Source organism: Vulpes vulpes, chromosome 15 (genome assembly GCF_048418805.1).
Source record: "Vulpes vulpes isolate BD-2025 chromosome 15, VulVul3, whole genome shotgun sequence".
NCBI classification, from domain to species: Eukaryota; Metazoa; Chordata; class Mammalia; order Carnivora; family Canidae; genus Vulpes; species Vulpes vulpes.
The window spans coordinates 114165449-114182074 of record NC_132794.1 but is presented as its reverse complement, the minus strand read 5'-3'; the positions used below and the strand labels follow the sequence as shown (position 1 = coordinate 114182074).

The 16626-nt window shown below is 52.4% G+C and overlaps 1 protein-coding gene across 12 annotated transcripts in view; it reads right to left on the bottom strand.

Moving 5' to 3' along the window:
• The window catches only part of PTPRE (protein tyrosine phosphatase receptor type E), a 155911-nt gene that overhangs the window by 94925 nt on the left and 44360 nt on the right, over positions 1 to 16626 (bottom strand). The window lies entirely within an intron of this gene.

Below are 16626 nucleotides of genomic sequence, written 5' to 3'. Positions count from 1 at the left end.
TTCCACACACCATACACCATGCTCGGTCTATCCATGCCTCGGTTGGTAGACATGACCCTCTGGTTCTTGTACGAGTGGCCAGTAGGGCAGCCTCACACCTCTGCTCGGTTCTCGCTGTGCATCTGCACTGCTAGATGTTTCGATCTCCACTATCTTTAAATGGCTAATGAGGTGCATGGTGTTTTCTACCAAAATAGAATAGTTCTTATCTTAGTCATGGCCAGGCTGGATATTTTAAACCAAAGACAATACGCTACGGCACATAATTTTAGCAAATTGTGGCACTAATTAAAAAGCTGACCTGAGAAGTAGGCTTGAAGCCAAAGAAGCAGAAGAAATAGTTCTTCTAATACTAAAGGAATTTTAAATCTACTTGGGCAAATCTACAGCTAATGTTACCTTTAGTGGTGGAAGAGTGAATGCTTCCCCGCTCATACTGGGAACAAGGCAAGGATGTCCACTCTCACCACTCGCATTTAATATTGTACTGGAAGCCCTGGTCAAGGTAACAAGGCAAGAAAAAAGAAACAAAAGACCCAGAAATGGGAAAGAAAAAATAAATAAGACTTCTGTGTTCTTGGATGACATGATGACCTACACCAAAAAATTCCAAAGAATCCACAAAAAAAATTAACTGGGGATCAGGTGGGAAACAGAGTCATGGAGTTCCCAGAGGGCAGCAGAGGCCAGTGCAACACGAAGCAAATGGCGGGAAGGTGAGGGAGGGACTGACTGTTGGGCAAGAGCTGATCATCAGAGCTAAGGGGAACTGCTTTTCGTAAGAGTAACTTAGGACACGAGTCCACCTCTTGCAATCCCCTGACAGAACCTGGGAAAGCCCTGGGAAGAGTTACCCGTGTGTCTGTCTGGGGCCAAGCATGGGGAGAAGCCAGGAGTAGAAGGAGCCCTTAATAAGACCTCAGGATGGGTTGAAATGCTTAAAACTATCTTCCAAAGCAACACTGAGTTATTTTCATGCAAAATGAAACCAATATATGCAGAAGTGTATCATGGGCAGAAGCAAAACTGCAAGACTGAGTCAAACCAAAGTAAAAACCTCATGGGAAAAAAAACCCCATAGGGTGTTAAACCAGGTGGGCACTCGCTCAATTGTTGGTTAAACTGATGCAGAAGGAGAATTTACCCAATAGCAACCAAACGCAAGCTATAATTTTGAATTACACTCTGAACTAATGTTGCTCTACTTTTCAAACTCAGCAAGGACCCGGGCACCAAGGCTGTACAGATGGATCACATACTGCGGTGGTCTGGGCTCACACATGTTAGCACGAAACCACAACTATCAGTTTCTGAAAGTACGGAATTAGAACAAAAACCAAGAAACCAAGCAACCAGAATACCCTCTGAAGTCAACCTTCATCACGTGAACACTTCCTTTAGCCTCAGGCCCCGAGACAGACTGCTACTTGAATACTGAGCACGTTTGAAAAGATGAAAATAAATAAGCACATTGAAAATTAGGGGTGGGGGAGGTCCGTTCCCATGGCCAGATCTGCTCCCGTCAGGAGGGGCCGTGCCCCGGCTGCTTGTACAGCATCGTCCACAACTGGAAAGGCTCCTGGTCTTATCGGGAAGGGCAGAGAAGTTATTTTGGGTTTGGGATCCTGTCCAGTGCTGCTTGTGGTGTCTCTCCCACAGCCCACAGCCAATCCTACGGAACAGGCAACACGAGTCCCATTTTATTTTATTTTTTAAAAAAGATTTTATTTGTTTATTCATGAGAGACACACAGAGAGAGGCAGAGACACAGGCAGAGGGGGAAGCAGGCTCCATGCAGGGAGTCCAATGCGGGACTTGATCCCGGGACTCCAGGATCACACGCCGGGCTGAAGGCAGATGCTCAACCGCTGAGCCCCCCAGGCGCCCCAAGACGAGTCTCATTTCAAAAAAGAGAACGCTGAGGCTTGGTGAGCCCCTTGACTTTGACCAGCGTCATGCACAGCGGAGGCAGGGGCAGCAGGGAGGCTCCCCCAGGGTTGCCGAGAGCCCTCGTGGCTGGGCGGCCCAGGGAAGTCCAGCTTACCCTATAGCTTACTCTTGTTCGCTTGTTTGTTTTTCTTTCCGTGTGTCCAACCCCGGAGGGGGGGACGCTGTAATTCCTCCAAGGCAGGGACGGCCAGCCTTTTCTTGACAGGCCTAGTGTCTACGAGAGCCTGCCAGCAGGAGGACCCGGGGAAGGCGCCCGTGCCCGGGCGACAGGCAGCACTGACTCTGCAACTCCCCCAAATCCCTTCTCACCCCGGGGAAAGCTCCACGGTGATCTGTGTGCCAGAAAGGCCTGGAAAGGCCCAGGCTGGCCACAGACTTCCGGGGGGTGGGTGGGGTGGGGGGACAAGAGGGCCTGTGGGAGTGGCTCGGCCCCCAGCAGCCCGGGCCAGCCGCAGCCTGGACACGGGGAGGCCTGTCCCTGGGGCATCCATCGCGGCCGCTCTGCCTGCAGGGGCCAGGCCGGACCCGGGGAAGGAGGTGCTGTGAGGACACGGAACAGGGGAAATCCGCCGAGAAGGCGGGGAGCCGGGCTGGCGAGGTCAGGCGGGCGGCTCTCCCGCAGGAAGGGGCCCCAGCTGCAGGGAGGCCGCCCGAGCGCTCACAAGATATGGAAAGAGCGCGCCACGCTAGCGTCACGGCGCGTCCGGACCGCACGGGGCAGGCGGCGAAGGACAGGGCTCGGAGGCTGTCCCCCGGGGCGGCCTCGGTGAGGGAAGAAACTAAAAATGATCCTGACTTGACAAGTTCTGACATGGACAGAACCGGGCAATCTTTCCAAAGTTAAATGTCCTTTATACACACGCACACACACACCCTTGGCCCGGAGCGTGCCAAACATTCAAGTGGGCGGCATAGACGCTGCCTCCAGGAGGTCTCTACAAGCTCTTCCTTTAAACGGGCGGCGGGGGCGGTGGAACTGTCGGGGGGGGGGGGGGGGATGCCCATTTTCCTCTCCCTTAAACACGGTTAAGAGTATCTTTCCACATCGGGCAGTGAGTGTATCTACAAACATGAACTTTTATGACAGGTTAAAATTCTACAAAGCAAAAAAAAGGGGGGGGGGGCACCCGGGTGGCTCCGTGGTTTAGCACCACCTTTGGCCCAGGGCTGATCCTGGAGACCCGGGATTGAGTCCCGCATCGGGCTCCCTGCATGGAGCCTGCTTCTCCCTCTGCCTGTGTCTCTGCCTCTCTCTGTGTGTCTCTCATGAATAAATAAAATCTTAAAAAAATTTTTTTAAAAAATCTACAAAGCAGGGACACTCAAATCCAAATCCAAATCCAAATCATGACACCCAACAGCTCAAATCCGGGCTCGCCGCAGTCCGACCCCAGGGAGAAGCTCCTCCACCCTCGGCTGCCTTCTCTGGGGTCCCAGGGTCTCTGGATGCACTGAGTTGTGCCCCCATCAAAGTGTCAGGGCCCTTGAAGGGCCCCCGAGTGTCGTACCCCATCAGGCGCAAGGGCTCTCGAGCCCCCCGCCCAGCACCCCCACTGCCCCCAGGGTTAAGTGCATGGTGCCTCCCTGTGGGGTTCACACACCGGCCGGGGTGCCGCCCACAAGGCTTCTGGATCATCTGGGCTTCGCGTCCTCACCGACACCACACCCCACCGTCTCAGGGTTTCCCTGTTTACCTTCCAAGCATCCCCAAAGTGGTTAATGTCTGGATTTTCTAACGTACGAAAGAAAGGCCGAAAGGGGCAGAGACACCTCCCCCCTCCACCCCGACCCCCCGATGAGGAGTTTGGGAGAATCACATTCTCACCCACCCCACAGCGAGCCACCTCGGGAAGGCAGGGGCAATCCTGTTGCGAAGGCTGGAGAAAAGATCCGTTTTCTCAACCCGTTTCGTCCTTCTATGACCCACAAGCTGGGCTTCCAAACATCTGGCAGGTTTTGAGATTTATTCATGGACAGCTGCTCAGCGAAGACCCACGCACACCCCTGCCTGCTCCTGGGGTCTCTGGCGCGCCATCCCCAGCCTCCAAACGGCACAGGAGGGCCCCCCTAGCTACCCTGCAGCTGGTGGGGGGCCCCTTTGGGTTAGGAAACTGCAAACTAGCGTGTCAACCGCTCTTAGATTTGCAAGTTCAGATGGTTGCTGGCTTCCATCCGGCCGCGTCCGTCTCTCCAGCTCTGCCGTTCCGTCAGCACGTGTTTGGGAACACGGGGCTTGGAGTCTCCCGCTCCCTTCCGAGGCACCGGGTGCTCTCCCCACCCAGACAGCAGGGAGGCCTCTCCTGCGCCCGCCCCCCAAGGGCCAGCCGCCCGGGTTAGAACAGGCACGAGCCCCGCCGTCTGCCCAGAGCCAGCCTCAACTGGCCGGAAAGGCCAGGACCTCCTCCTTCTAGCCGCCCCTGCACCTGCACACCCCCGCACCCACACATCCCCTCACCTGCACACCCCTATGCACCTGCATGCCCGCACACCCACACACCCTCATGCACCTGCACACCCCCATGCACCTGCACACCCCCACACATCCCCTCACCTGCACACACCTATTCACCCGCACGTCCCCACACCCACACATCCCCTCACCTGCACACCCCATTCACCTGCACACTCCCTCACCTGCTACCCGCACACCCCCGCACCCATAAGCCCCCATTCACCTGCACACCTCTTCACCCACCCACCCCGTTCACACGCACACTCGCACACCCACACAGCTTCTCACCCGCACACCTCCATTCACCTGCACACCCCACACCCGCCTGCCCCCTCACCTGCCTGCCTCTTGGCACTCAGCATAAACGCTTCTCAGAGACCATCACCGTCACGTTCCAAAAAGTCTATGCGCTGTGAGCGCCTCCTTCGTGGGGGCCCTGCTGCTCAGGGGCAGGAACATAGACCGCACCTGGGAGAAAGCTCGGCCCACAGGGAGCAGGGGTCCAGCCAGACACCTGCCGAGGGCCCACGAGGATGCTGAATCCTCTCTCCCAGGAAGAGTCCATGTAGACCTGACTCTGAATCCTCTCTTCCAGGAAGAGTCTGGTGTAGACCTGCTTTGCGCGTGGGAAGACTGAGGCCTGGAGAGCTCAAGGATTGTCACCGGGCATCCCTCCAGCCGGGGCACTGCTGCGGGACTCCAGGGCCTGGGCACAGGCACCCTGCCCTACAGAGCTCCCAGAGAACGCGCTGGCTGCTCTAAGTACTTAAAGACGAAGGGCCCCACTGCCTGGACTGTGGAGTTCACGTGGGCTGCGCGGCTTGTGCAGGTCCCCAGGTCAACCTAAAGCCGTGTGGCCTCCCGGAGCTCTGAGCAGGGCCAGGTGTCCACGGCACCCACGGCCCGCTCAGCTCAGCCTGCGCCCTGAGGGCAAGAGGAAGGTGCGCACCCTTGAGCCCCCCGCCCCCCCGCAGCCAGCTGGCCCTGGGTGGTAGGCTGGGTGTCCCGTGTGGGCACGTGCCCTCGAGCCTCCTTCTCACTGTGCAGAGCTGGGCTCAGAGTCCTGGAGCGGGGAGGGGGGCTGTACTCGGAGCCGGAAGCAGAAGTGAGGAGACAGGACTCCCCAGATGCACCTGTTCCCACATGCGCTCCCCTCCCTCTGCCAGCCCACCTGGGATGAATCCCACGGACCAGCACGCGGCCTCCGGGCCCCCGCTCCTCCCCCACCCTCCCGGATGCTCGCTCCCACCTGCATCCAAGATCCAGTCCTGACACCAGGGATCCAGCTTCCCTCTGGGGACACTACCCAGGGATCCCGACTCCCCGGATGTGGGATGTGTCGATTTCACATTTTCCCTCAAAAACTTTGATGAAGGGAACAAAGTAGCTGCTGCTGGAATGCATGGACCCATGAAGTACACAGAATCCCTGCTGTATAAATGGTTCTCTCTCCTCTGCAATAAGGTGCACATGAACATTTCTCATAGATCAAGAAAACCCAGGAGACCTTGGCTTGTCGGCGGGTGATGTTTCTTCCATCCTGCCACCCGCTTGGAGGTCTTGCGCTTCACCATGGGGTCCTCTGTGAGCCCGCCCCTCCCTCGCCCCAGATTTTCATCTCACACCCGCGACCAAGCCTGACTTACTTCGCCACGCTCTTCTCATGAAACAAGGCCCCACCCTCAACCTTGGCCGCAGAGACCTCTTGCTTCCTGGGTGCCGGCTCCCATTTCCCCCACTCATCCCATCCCATTCGACTGCAGTAAACTGAGTCACGCTCAGCCACGTTCCCAAAGCTGACCAATTCCCGTCCCCACCCTTGTGGATCTCAGGGTCCTGGCCTGCAGAATGGGCTCCCCATGCAGGGAAACCCAAGGATCCTCACGTTGGGTCAGGACTTGCTGCCTAGAAATATCAAACGTTGGCATCTTTCCCCAGTTTGCAGAAAAATCAAACCAGAAGGTTCATTCAGTCACTTTTCCTTTTGCCCACTACTGCTTGCTTATTGGCAAGTACCACGTGGAATATGAATTAACTGAAATATAAATTAGCCATTGATGGGCAGATGGGGACCCCAGTGGCTTTCTCAGACTGGTTTTGTGGACTCTCGTGCTTAAGAGAGATAATCTGGTAACACACACACAAGGCCACGCCTTCCTAGTGAAAGTGGAGAGAAGTATCCCAGGTGCTTAGAACAGTGACTGGTTCAGGGGAGGCGTCCACATCCCTTTGCTGAATGGGTGAACGGATCTCATGGTCTTCCGAAGGAGCACCGGAGAGTATCGTGATTCTAAACCTGCTGCTGCCCAAGCACGTGCAAGGACCATTCTCATCTTCCAGGTGATGCTCTCAGTCAGCTTACCCTAAGGTGGATGCGAGGGGCCAGGTGTAACATGGTGCCAGCAGAGGAGGAGGGGGTCCCAGCGACCACCCCTGTACACACCTAAGTGTCTCCACCAACTGGGTGAGGCTGGGAAGAAGACGGGATTGAGAACCAGCTCAGAGAGGGAGGGAGGGAGACTTCACCTGAGAACTGCCTCATCTATATGCTCTGTACTTCTTCGCTCTCCTTTGCCAGAGCCTTGATCACATCTTACCTGACACTGGATCTCCCACCTCAGGCAGGGAGGAATGGGGCCATTAGGGGAGCATTCCTTGAAAGCAAGGCCTGCTTCCCTCCTCTTGTTGCCCTCAGACTATGGAAGGTACTCAGGTAGGGGTCGTTGGGTGCATGATGCTAGACGTCACCCATCATTGAATCGGATTTCAAAAGATGTGTTTCTCAGTCTAACTAAAGTTCAGTGAACCTCAAAGAAAAGGATTTGTCTCTCATATCCAGATAGTAAACTGATGTTCCTGGAAGTTAATTTTTAGGAAGCCAATTTGGAACGCCCCTGCCCTTTGCCAAGTGGCCCTAGGCCTGGGATCAGCCCGCTAAGCACGTATGGGAAAGATCTGGTTACTTATCCTCACACTCAGCTGTAAACAGCAGCACGCTGCGGAGGCCCAGGGCAAAGCACCGTTTCCCAAGGCAGCGAAATGGATGAGCCATGGCATTAAATAACTATTTAGGAGGATCATTATTCCCTTGGACCCAGAATGAAAGACAACTTATAACGCGCTCCTTAATTTAAAATTATCTATTGTTGCTGTTAATTAAAATGCTAACTACTACCAATCCTATGCAAATGGCAAAGGGACAAGTACAATGTGCTACTTCACCAGTATTAATAAACACAGTTTTATTATCATCTAAGAATAGCTATTGTTGATGAATTAAGGAAATAGCGTGTTTTTCTGATTAGATTGGCATGGATAAGAAGAGAGGAATGTGTTGGTAAACAACCCTCTGGATTGCTTCACAGAGCTTGCAAGTTCCCAGGGAAGACCCTAGGCTGGAGAAGAGGCAGCAAGCCACCCATACACAGTTCATAGACACCCTCCTTCTTGGGGGGTCCCCTTCCTACTTCGAAGACCAAACCTCCTTCGAGAAGCCCCACCAAAAGCCACGGCGTGCTTCCTCTCAATGGCGTCCAGAGCAGGAACTTTCTAGAGGCGCCTCACCTGCACAAAACTGTTTCTACCATCTTCTGGACACACCACGGTCTTCCTATTTGTTGCTTTCTTGACGCTGCTCCCTGACCCAGAAAGCTTTCCATCTCACCCAACACAGCCAGGTGTTTGCTTCTCATGTGCAGCCCCATCCCGGATCCCTTGTCAGAGCCCTCCAGACTACCCTGAGTTTGTCCATCTTGGTGCTTCTGGAGCACAGAGCTGTCCTCCGAGGCTCCCTCCATCTGCCTGGGTCTTCCTCCTCCAACCACATCTTCACAGCAACAAACATAGGAGGATGGCGCGTTAAGATTCAATCGGCCACCTCTCCCCTGTCCCGGGGAGAGGCACAGTTCACCATGTTTTACCAATGACCAAGCAAGGAGTAGACACTCACCCCAAAGATACAGAATCTGTAGCTAGTTTGGTGCTTTCTGATGGGAAATCTTGTCATCTCTAACTTGAACTTTCTACATAAACAGTTCTGTGCACCTATTAGCAACTTGGAAAATCCTAGTTGGGTGAGTGAATAAATGCACCAAACCAGTGGTGACCATTCACTGGGTATCTACTATGGGCTCATGTTATGGCAAATGCTGAAGATCTAAAGATCAAAAACTAAAATAAACTACCATGAGTGGATGGCAGCTCGAGATCTTTACCCTAAAGGAATTCTGAAAGACAGACTGATAAGCAGATTATTGAAATGCAGGGTGAGCACCCCTGTCACAGCCAGCCTGGGGGGCTTTGAAAAGTGGATGCAGTGGCATTAAACTCACATTTGGCTAAAGTCAGGGGATCTTTCTCAAGAGTAAGATTCCTAAGCAAGTGACATAAACAAAAGCAGGGAAGCCAGAGAACTGAGAAATTTCTGGAAATGGCAAATAATTTGAATCCTGGCTTTGACCTTGGAACGAGTCACCCAAGCTTTTTGAGCCTTACTCTTCTCAGCTGGGAAATAGGAATAATAATCCTGACTGTGCCGGGTTAATAAATGAGGTAATCCACAGAAGGGATCCAGTGCAGAACTCTGCATACGCAAGATACGGCATAAATCACAGGTGTGGATTTGGAATGTGAGGTGGGCTGGGCTTGGGATGCTGCAAAGGCATTTGGATTTGGGTTGAAGCTGCGAGGGGGCTGTAGAAGGCTGCAAGCCTGCACACTCCTTTCTGCCCCCTACAAGGAAGGCCACTGTGGTGGCTGGAGAGGGAAGAAAGGCCAGGAGCCACCTTGCATGGACAGGGGGATCCATGAGCAATACGGAGGCTATTCCATGGTCTAGGTGGGGAGTGGGGAGATGCAGGAGGGATGGAGCTGGGGGCAGGCAGCTATTTAAAGATCAAAGGACCCAAGCCCACCAGCTCCCAAGGAATGTAGGGGGAGGAAGAAATCAAGGAAGACCTCCTGGCACCACACGAGCCCACAGTAGACACTGACTTGGGGCTTGAGTAAAAAGTTGGCCATTCCTGGAGATGAAGCTGCAGTCACAGTTGCCAGGAAGTGACTCTATGAGCATCTCTCACAGACACTGGAAGATTGCTCCAGAGACTCAAAAAAATATAATACCATCATAAGAAAAGGGGAAAACCACTCTTAAAAACAGCACAATTCTTTTTCCAGAACCTGGTATCCAGAGCACAAAAGTATATTAGCTATTCCTAAGAGAGACTTTGAAAACTAGTAAACCAGGTAAGTGAAAAATCTGCTCATCAACCAGTTATTTTGGAAAAAAAAAAAACAAAACTCAAATATTTTGGTTTAATAACTCCCCCTCCCCAACCTAATGATCTGATCTGACCCATTAAAGTAGGTCATTACTAAGAATCCACTTGCGGTGCATGGAGAAGAGACTAGCTTTAAACAATGCTTAAGGAGGTAGAGGATATCACACGATATCTTAAAGGGAAAAACTGAGTATTTCCATTTAACGCCAAGTTCACAATGAAAGGTGAGTTTTCGGGGAATTCATACATCCCTGGGCTACGAGCGAAACTGTCTCCAGGCTCGGTATACTCTGCTGAGGACAAGCACCTATTTTTTTCACCCTGTCGCCACTGAAGAAGTTCCGTGAACTTGTAATGAATCCCTCCCCCACATGAAAGAACACTGCGGTATTCACTTGAAAACAAAAACAGCATTATAACACAACTATGCGGCACCCCATTCTAGAACAATCTACTGCAACAGAAGTGTAATGCTGGACTGGCATTCTGTTTTGTCTACCTATAAAGGTCAGCAGCCCTCCTCTTCCACTGGAAGGCCGCGCACCCATCGTTCTCAGGAAAAAGCTGGGGTTTTGTTTTGTTTTGTTTTATCCCTGCAGCTCAAGGAATCATCTTAAGATGTACGGGTTTGAGTTGCTTCAGTGAACAAGCTGTGTAGTCTCAGGCATTTGGGTAAATGCGGAGATGTGAGAGGCTGGAGGTGGAGCTGGACTAGTATGTTTGCACACTCTGCAGGGCCCCCCAGGCCCCCCTGCTGCCTGGTGCAGGGCTGATGGTCTGTCCTATAACCTAAGACCGAGGGACAGAGGAAGACCCAGTCAGTGTGTACGCTCCCCACGCCAGAGCCCTGCACGCTGCCACAATGGAAAGGTGGGTGACCTTGGGTGGGTGACCCCGGGGCAGACCCATATCATCTCAGTACTTCAACGGCCTCTACACATCGATGGCTTCAGATGATGATCTAAGGACACAGCGTTGTATGACTGAGCTCGTAAACCACAGAAGTGAGACAGTGAGGTCCAGACAAGGGGCAGCTCCGATAGGGACGGAAAATCCAGTGCCTGCCCCCTCCGGGGATGGGCCGCATGCACAGGGGTCAGAATGCACAGACGACCTGTCAGACACAGCACCGGACAGTCGATCTACAGGAGCCCAGCTAATCCACACAAAGACCTTGAGTCAAGTTGCCAGGGGTCACATGGTCACTAGGAGGTAGAGCCGGAAACGAAATCCAGCTGGATGCATGCCCTCCCGCCGCTGGGCCACAATGCCCCCAACATTAGGAAAACCCCACGCTCTTGGGGCCCCGGGCCAGAAGTCCCTTCCTGGGACACAAGCTACATGCATGCAGGGAGCGGTCCCCCGGGCCAGGCGGAGGAAGTGGTCACGACCCAGAGACCAGACACAGAGGACACTTGCAGTGAAGCTCCCTCTTGGCCAAGAAGCACCCACTTCTTTAAAAAGCCCACAGTTCATCTGATGTGTCCTGGCTGAGGACACGATGGTAGTATCTTCCGCCAAACTGTAAACTCAGATCTGGAAGTTCTTGAACAAATGTAAAGAAAGTCTGGCACACTGAAAACAGGGCTGGTTTCTGAAAAGGTAAAAGCTCTGGGAGTTGCATATGGGAAGACTGCACCGAGCTCGACCTCTGAACTTGGCAGGAGCCTAAGCGAGCCCTGATGGGAGCCCCTGCGGCCTGGCCCTCCCAGCGGGGGTCCCGACCAGCCTTCTTGAGCCACCCACCCTCCTGGCCAGGGGGTAGCAGGGAGTCTCTTTCCAGAGCTGCCACACTGCTCACAAGCATCCTTCTGCTTTAAACTAAACTGGAAGTCACGGGTCCTTGAGGGGTCCCCCAAGAACCACCGCAGGACTCGATGGGAACCTCCTTACCTAGATGCTCATTCTGTCAGAGGGTCCAAAGGCAGCATAACCATGACAACAGCAAGGCCACGACTACGGGGCACGGGCTCTCCTGCCTCATTGGCCGTGCCATGCATCACGCACCAGGCAGGCATCCTCTCTCCAAACCCCCGCCACAGAACGAGCCTCCCCACCTCACAGAGGAGTAAACGGGAGCTCCAGGAACACAGGTGACACCCTTGAATTTCATGTCAAACCTTGTCCCCATCCCAAGTCTGTTATTAAGCCCCATGCTCCAACTGTTCCTTGATCCCCCGTCCTGGGCCCGACCTCCTGGGCCCACCAGGGGCCTTCTGTGGGGTGTGAATGTCTGCACACACCCCAGTGGTGTGGTAAGCATCACGTCAGCACCGTGTGCACACATGGTGAACCAAGCTTACGTCGTAAGGGCACTTTCTGTAACATTCCAGTTCTGCGTGACTCCCCGGCAGGCCCTCTGCATGTGACAGAGGACTCAGAGAGCTTTGCTGCTGTGTGTTAGACAGTGAGCCCTCCATGGCTCTGTGATAGACATGGGACAGGATAAGGACTCCAGGTGTTTTGCTACATCAGTTAATTTTAATGACACAGAAGCCCAGGCATCCAACCACCAGCCCCAGATAAATCTCCCCCGGAGGGATGGTTTATTTTTAAAATGGCTAATTATTCAAACTATTCATAATTAAAATGAAACGGCCTTTCTCCAATACAGGATCCCTAGGACACGTATAGGAATGTCATCCACCTGAAATCTTCAACAATACGGGACGAATACCGGGTTATCTCGTTCATGAAAGCAGCTATAATGAAAACTTCAGTGTCCATTAGTAAACTTAGCCCACTGTAGGAATAACGAAAGAATAGAATAATCAAGCTTTTGAGCTTAGACTAAATAAAGAGTTTGTGGGAGGCTCATAGGTATCATTCCATCTGCGGCTGTAATATGTAACTGGGGGACCAGCCGATATTGATATATGTATGGAATGTCCACTACTTCGATGCACTGCTTTGGGCAAACAACAAGTTATCAATGGTGTTTGAGGGAAAGTGCCTCCCCCTGGGAATGAGGGACAAGAGACCAGCAGCCTCAAAGGATGCAAATGTGGCCCTGGGTGGTTAGGGACCAAGAGGAGGGCTCGCTTGCATTCTATGCAGACTTCTCCTATGCAAACTATGGGTAGGGGACAGGGCTTCTCGGTGGCCCTCCACTGTAAGGAGCAGCTCTGAGATCCAGGCTCTTGGGGTCATGCGGCAGGACAGGGTCCCCAAGAACCTCTCTGTGACCTTTCACAGCTCCCTGGACTCTGCCTCTCCCAGTCCTGAGTCTGTGTGCGGTGGATTCCCAGGCCACTGAGGGCTGGGGAAACACCTTGGTTACACGCCACTCTGTGTGTGTGGTAAGTTCCTCTGTGAAAAAGCAAATAACTCAGTTGAAGTGTTTAAACCACTCAGGTTGAAGTTGCAAACTAATCCCGATTCTGAAGTCTCCAGGCAGGTGGTGAAGAGAAGAGATGTCCACGCCTCCCTAACTCCAGCAGCCCTGCAAAGGCTCCTGGCTCTGGATCCGATGCCCATGAGCCCTTGGAGCAAATCCCCACACTCACGAACCAGCACATTTTCACAAGGCACTCACGACATGTGTCAACAGATTACTCAATTTTTCACTAACCAGTTTCCACTCACAATGATGCTACAGACGTGTAATTTTATAGCAGAAAAGCCTCCCAGTCTGATCCTCTCCTTTATGGACGCTGATGCCGAGAGTGCACACAACCCTTGCAAGTATGTCATCCCCTTCGTCCTCCCAGAGACACGCAAAGGTGCCAGAGATGTCAGGCATTAAGTGAAGGACTCCCACCTGTCACCCTAGACGTTATGCCCTTTTGTTGTATGTTTTTATTATAAGATAGTGACTAAAAAGAGACAGAAGTGGAGAAACAGGATTCTCTTAATCCAAATGGCAATGCAGTAGCTCTCATACTTCATTGATAGCCTCGGACTAATATTTTTAATGAAGAGTTTAATACGTGCTATGGAGACAAAAAGGTGATTTCTCCATCTTCTGGTAGAAAAAAAAAATGTTGCAAATCCTACCAACCGAATTACTCAGGCTTTGAAAATAGCGTTGTCTTACAATCTAGCACCAGGAAAGTGTTTATATTTCCTGAAAAACTGGGAACATTCTTTGAATCAGACCAGAACAATACAAGCCACTGTGTTTTCATTTTTGCTTTGTCAGCCAGGAAGCTTAGGACCGAATTTAAGGCACAACTGCGATCACATCTTATCTCTAGGGAAAGGGAGCTGGCATTTAACGAATGCCACTTGTGCAAGGTGCTTCCACAAAATAATTTTCATTGAAAATAAACTGCTCGGTTATTACCACTCCAGGTTCACAGAGTGGAACACTGCAGTTGGTGAGGAAGAAGCCCGGAGCTCAGTAATTCAGCTGGCACGTGGTGGAAGGCGGCCTCCAGACCCAAACCCCGCTGCATTAGGGACTCTCCTGACACAGCACAGATTCCTTTCCCCAAATTACTCCAAGCCCTTCTTGGGGATCGAGAGTGTAGAGTGCCAAGATTTAACAATGGTAATGCTGGCCTGCCAGGCTGGAGATGGTGGAAGCTTCCAGCCCGGGGCACTGGTCGAGGGCTCCCAGGATGTCAGAGGCAGGACTTGTAGGTGGGTGCGCATGTGGGCAGACCCCGGGGCTAGAAGGGGACAGCCTGTTGAGACAGCTGTGCCTTCATATCAGGTCCCCTCTGATAAGGTAAAGTGATAAGATGCTACCTCCCCTCAAACCTGACAGCAGTTTCCCCTTATTGTCCTGACTTGTTTGCTCAAGCCCACAGTACAGATGATTTCAGCATCTAGAAAACTTCCCCACACAGAAGCCAAATACTCTGTTGAACTCAGTTATGGCAAATCTTACAGGGTTGATTTACATAGTGGCGATGGCTTCCCAAGTGCACACAGTATGCAAATGTGGCCTTTTGGGACTGGCTACTAACCCAACCCAACGCTGTGACCCCAGTGAATGCCCAGGCCCCCATAAGAGCATACTGGATGCACTCAAAGTCAGGTCATTGAGATTCACTGAAAATCTACACAGCTCCTTGCGTATCATCAGTATTCAAGAAACTTTAAAAAAAAAAAAGACTTACACATTTATATAAATAAATGTCCATTTATATAAAGTTCAAAGGCAGACAAATTGAACATATGGTGCTAGAAGTGTGGAGAGTGGCCAACCGTGGGAGGGAGAGGGAGAGACCACCAGGAGGCTGGAGGGGGCGGCTGGGCGGTCATGCTGCATTCCTTCTCTTGGGAGCTGGTCACACAGCTGGCTCGCTTTGTGGAAACCCAAGGTCTGTACATTTAACACTTATGTGTACTTTCTGAAAGTACGTGTCACCTTGATCTGCTATTTTGGATCGTGGCTGGACTTGTTTTTGACCCTTATAAAGAGACAAAGAAATTAACTCACTTTTCTTTAAAAAGTCAGTTTACAAAGTTGGTCAATGGAGAAATGCCCTTGCATCATGCGTTCCTCACACAACAGGGTGACGGACGTCACCGGCAGACTTGAGGGATGGGAGGGAAGAGTGCCCGCTGGCCTGGCTTTGCCCTTGGAGTGTTTGTTTCTTTGGACCAAAACCCTTATTTCTAACAGAACAAGCTCGTTTACCTTTAGGGATGGCCTTCGTTCGAAAATATTTTTTTCTGATTTTTAGCATTTCCTTTTCAAAAGGGATTAGGAATCTCCAACTTGCACTTAAATCTTCTTAAGGTGTTGGTCATATGAATGACCCTGAGCGTCCAGCGGAGGAAGGACTGCCTCTCATGGCCATGATCTGGGTGCTGTGGTCAGACTATAGGGATTCGGGGTCTGGCCTATACAGCTCCTCCCGCCAGAGGAGGAGCTTCAGCTGGTCACCTCACCCTTCTGGGCCAGGGGGTTTCCACTTACAAAATGAGAGAAGTCCACCTTTACCCTGGGGTGATGGGTGGGGTGACCAATTTGACCTGCTTTGCCCATGACTTTCCGGTTTCACACTGAAAGTCTAGCATGCCGGTGAACCCCTCAATCCCTGGCAAAGAAACTGGCTGGTCACCCCACAATGGTGCGGGATGTGCAAGGTCATGTCCATAATGCACCTGCTATCGTGTCCGGCACATGCCGCGTGCTCAAAAAATACCGATTTTTTGGCATCACCGTGACCACAGCCTTCTCCAGACAGCGTGCGTGGATGCCTGGCTGTGATACCTGTGAGCTGTGCCCGCGCAGGCTCCCATCGTCCCACCTTCCTTCAATGTCCTGACCCACTTTAAAACATAACTGATCAGTAACCTTTGAGCAATTCTTACCAGGACACGAGTGTCCACAGGCTGCACACACCTGCTGAAGGAGGTGTACAGGGGTCAGAGGCAGCGAACCCCGCTGACCCAAGACATGGGGTGTCTGGGCTCCTGAGCTTCCGCTGCTCGTGATGAAACAAGGATGGAGCGCCCCGCGGCTTCTCGGCATCGTTGCAGGTGGAGGGAAGAACCGGCGTGCCAGCACTCACTCCGTTCACTACCTGGTTCAGTGAGTGTGGAAGCTGGTGCTGCACCCAGCCAGGGACGCCTGCAGGCCCCCATGGGGACAGTGACCACACAGAAGCATCGGGATGCCCGAGGACCTCGGCATGAACGCCGCGAGGAGAGCAGTGCAGGCACAGGGGCCAGCACGGGAAGCCAGTGTGGGTGCGTGGCCCACAGCCAGCACATCCAGTGTCTGTTGGCCCAAACAGGAGAAAGCGGGAGACCGTCTGACCCTCAGCCAGCCAGGATCGGAGTGCTGGGTTTCAGGCTCAGCCCCTCACCGCGCCCAAGGACGGGGTCCCCGAACTTCGCTTAGATTAAGCCAGTTTTATTTCTCATGTCTGCCCACTAAAATGCATTTATATTTATGCTTTCATGTGAGATGTAAGAAGAATACAAATTAAAGTCATTTATATTCTAATATAAATTGCCACAGGAATGCAAAGGGGAATCACAACT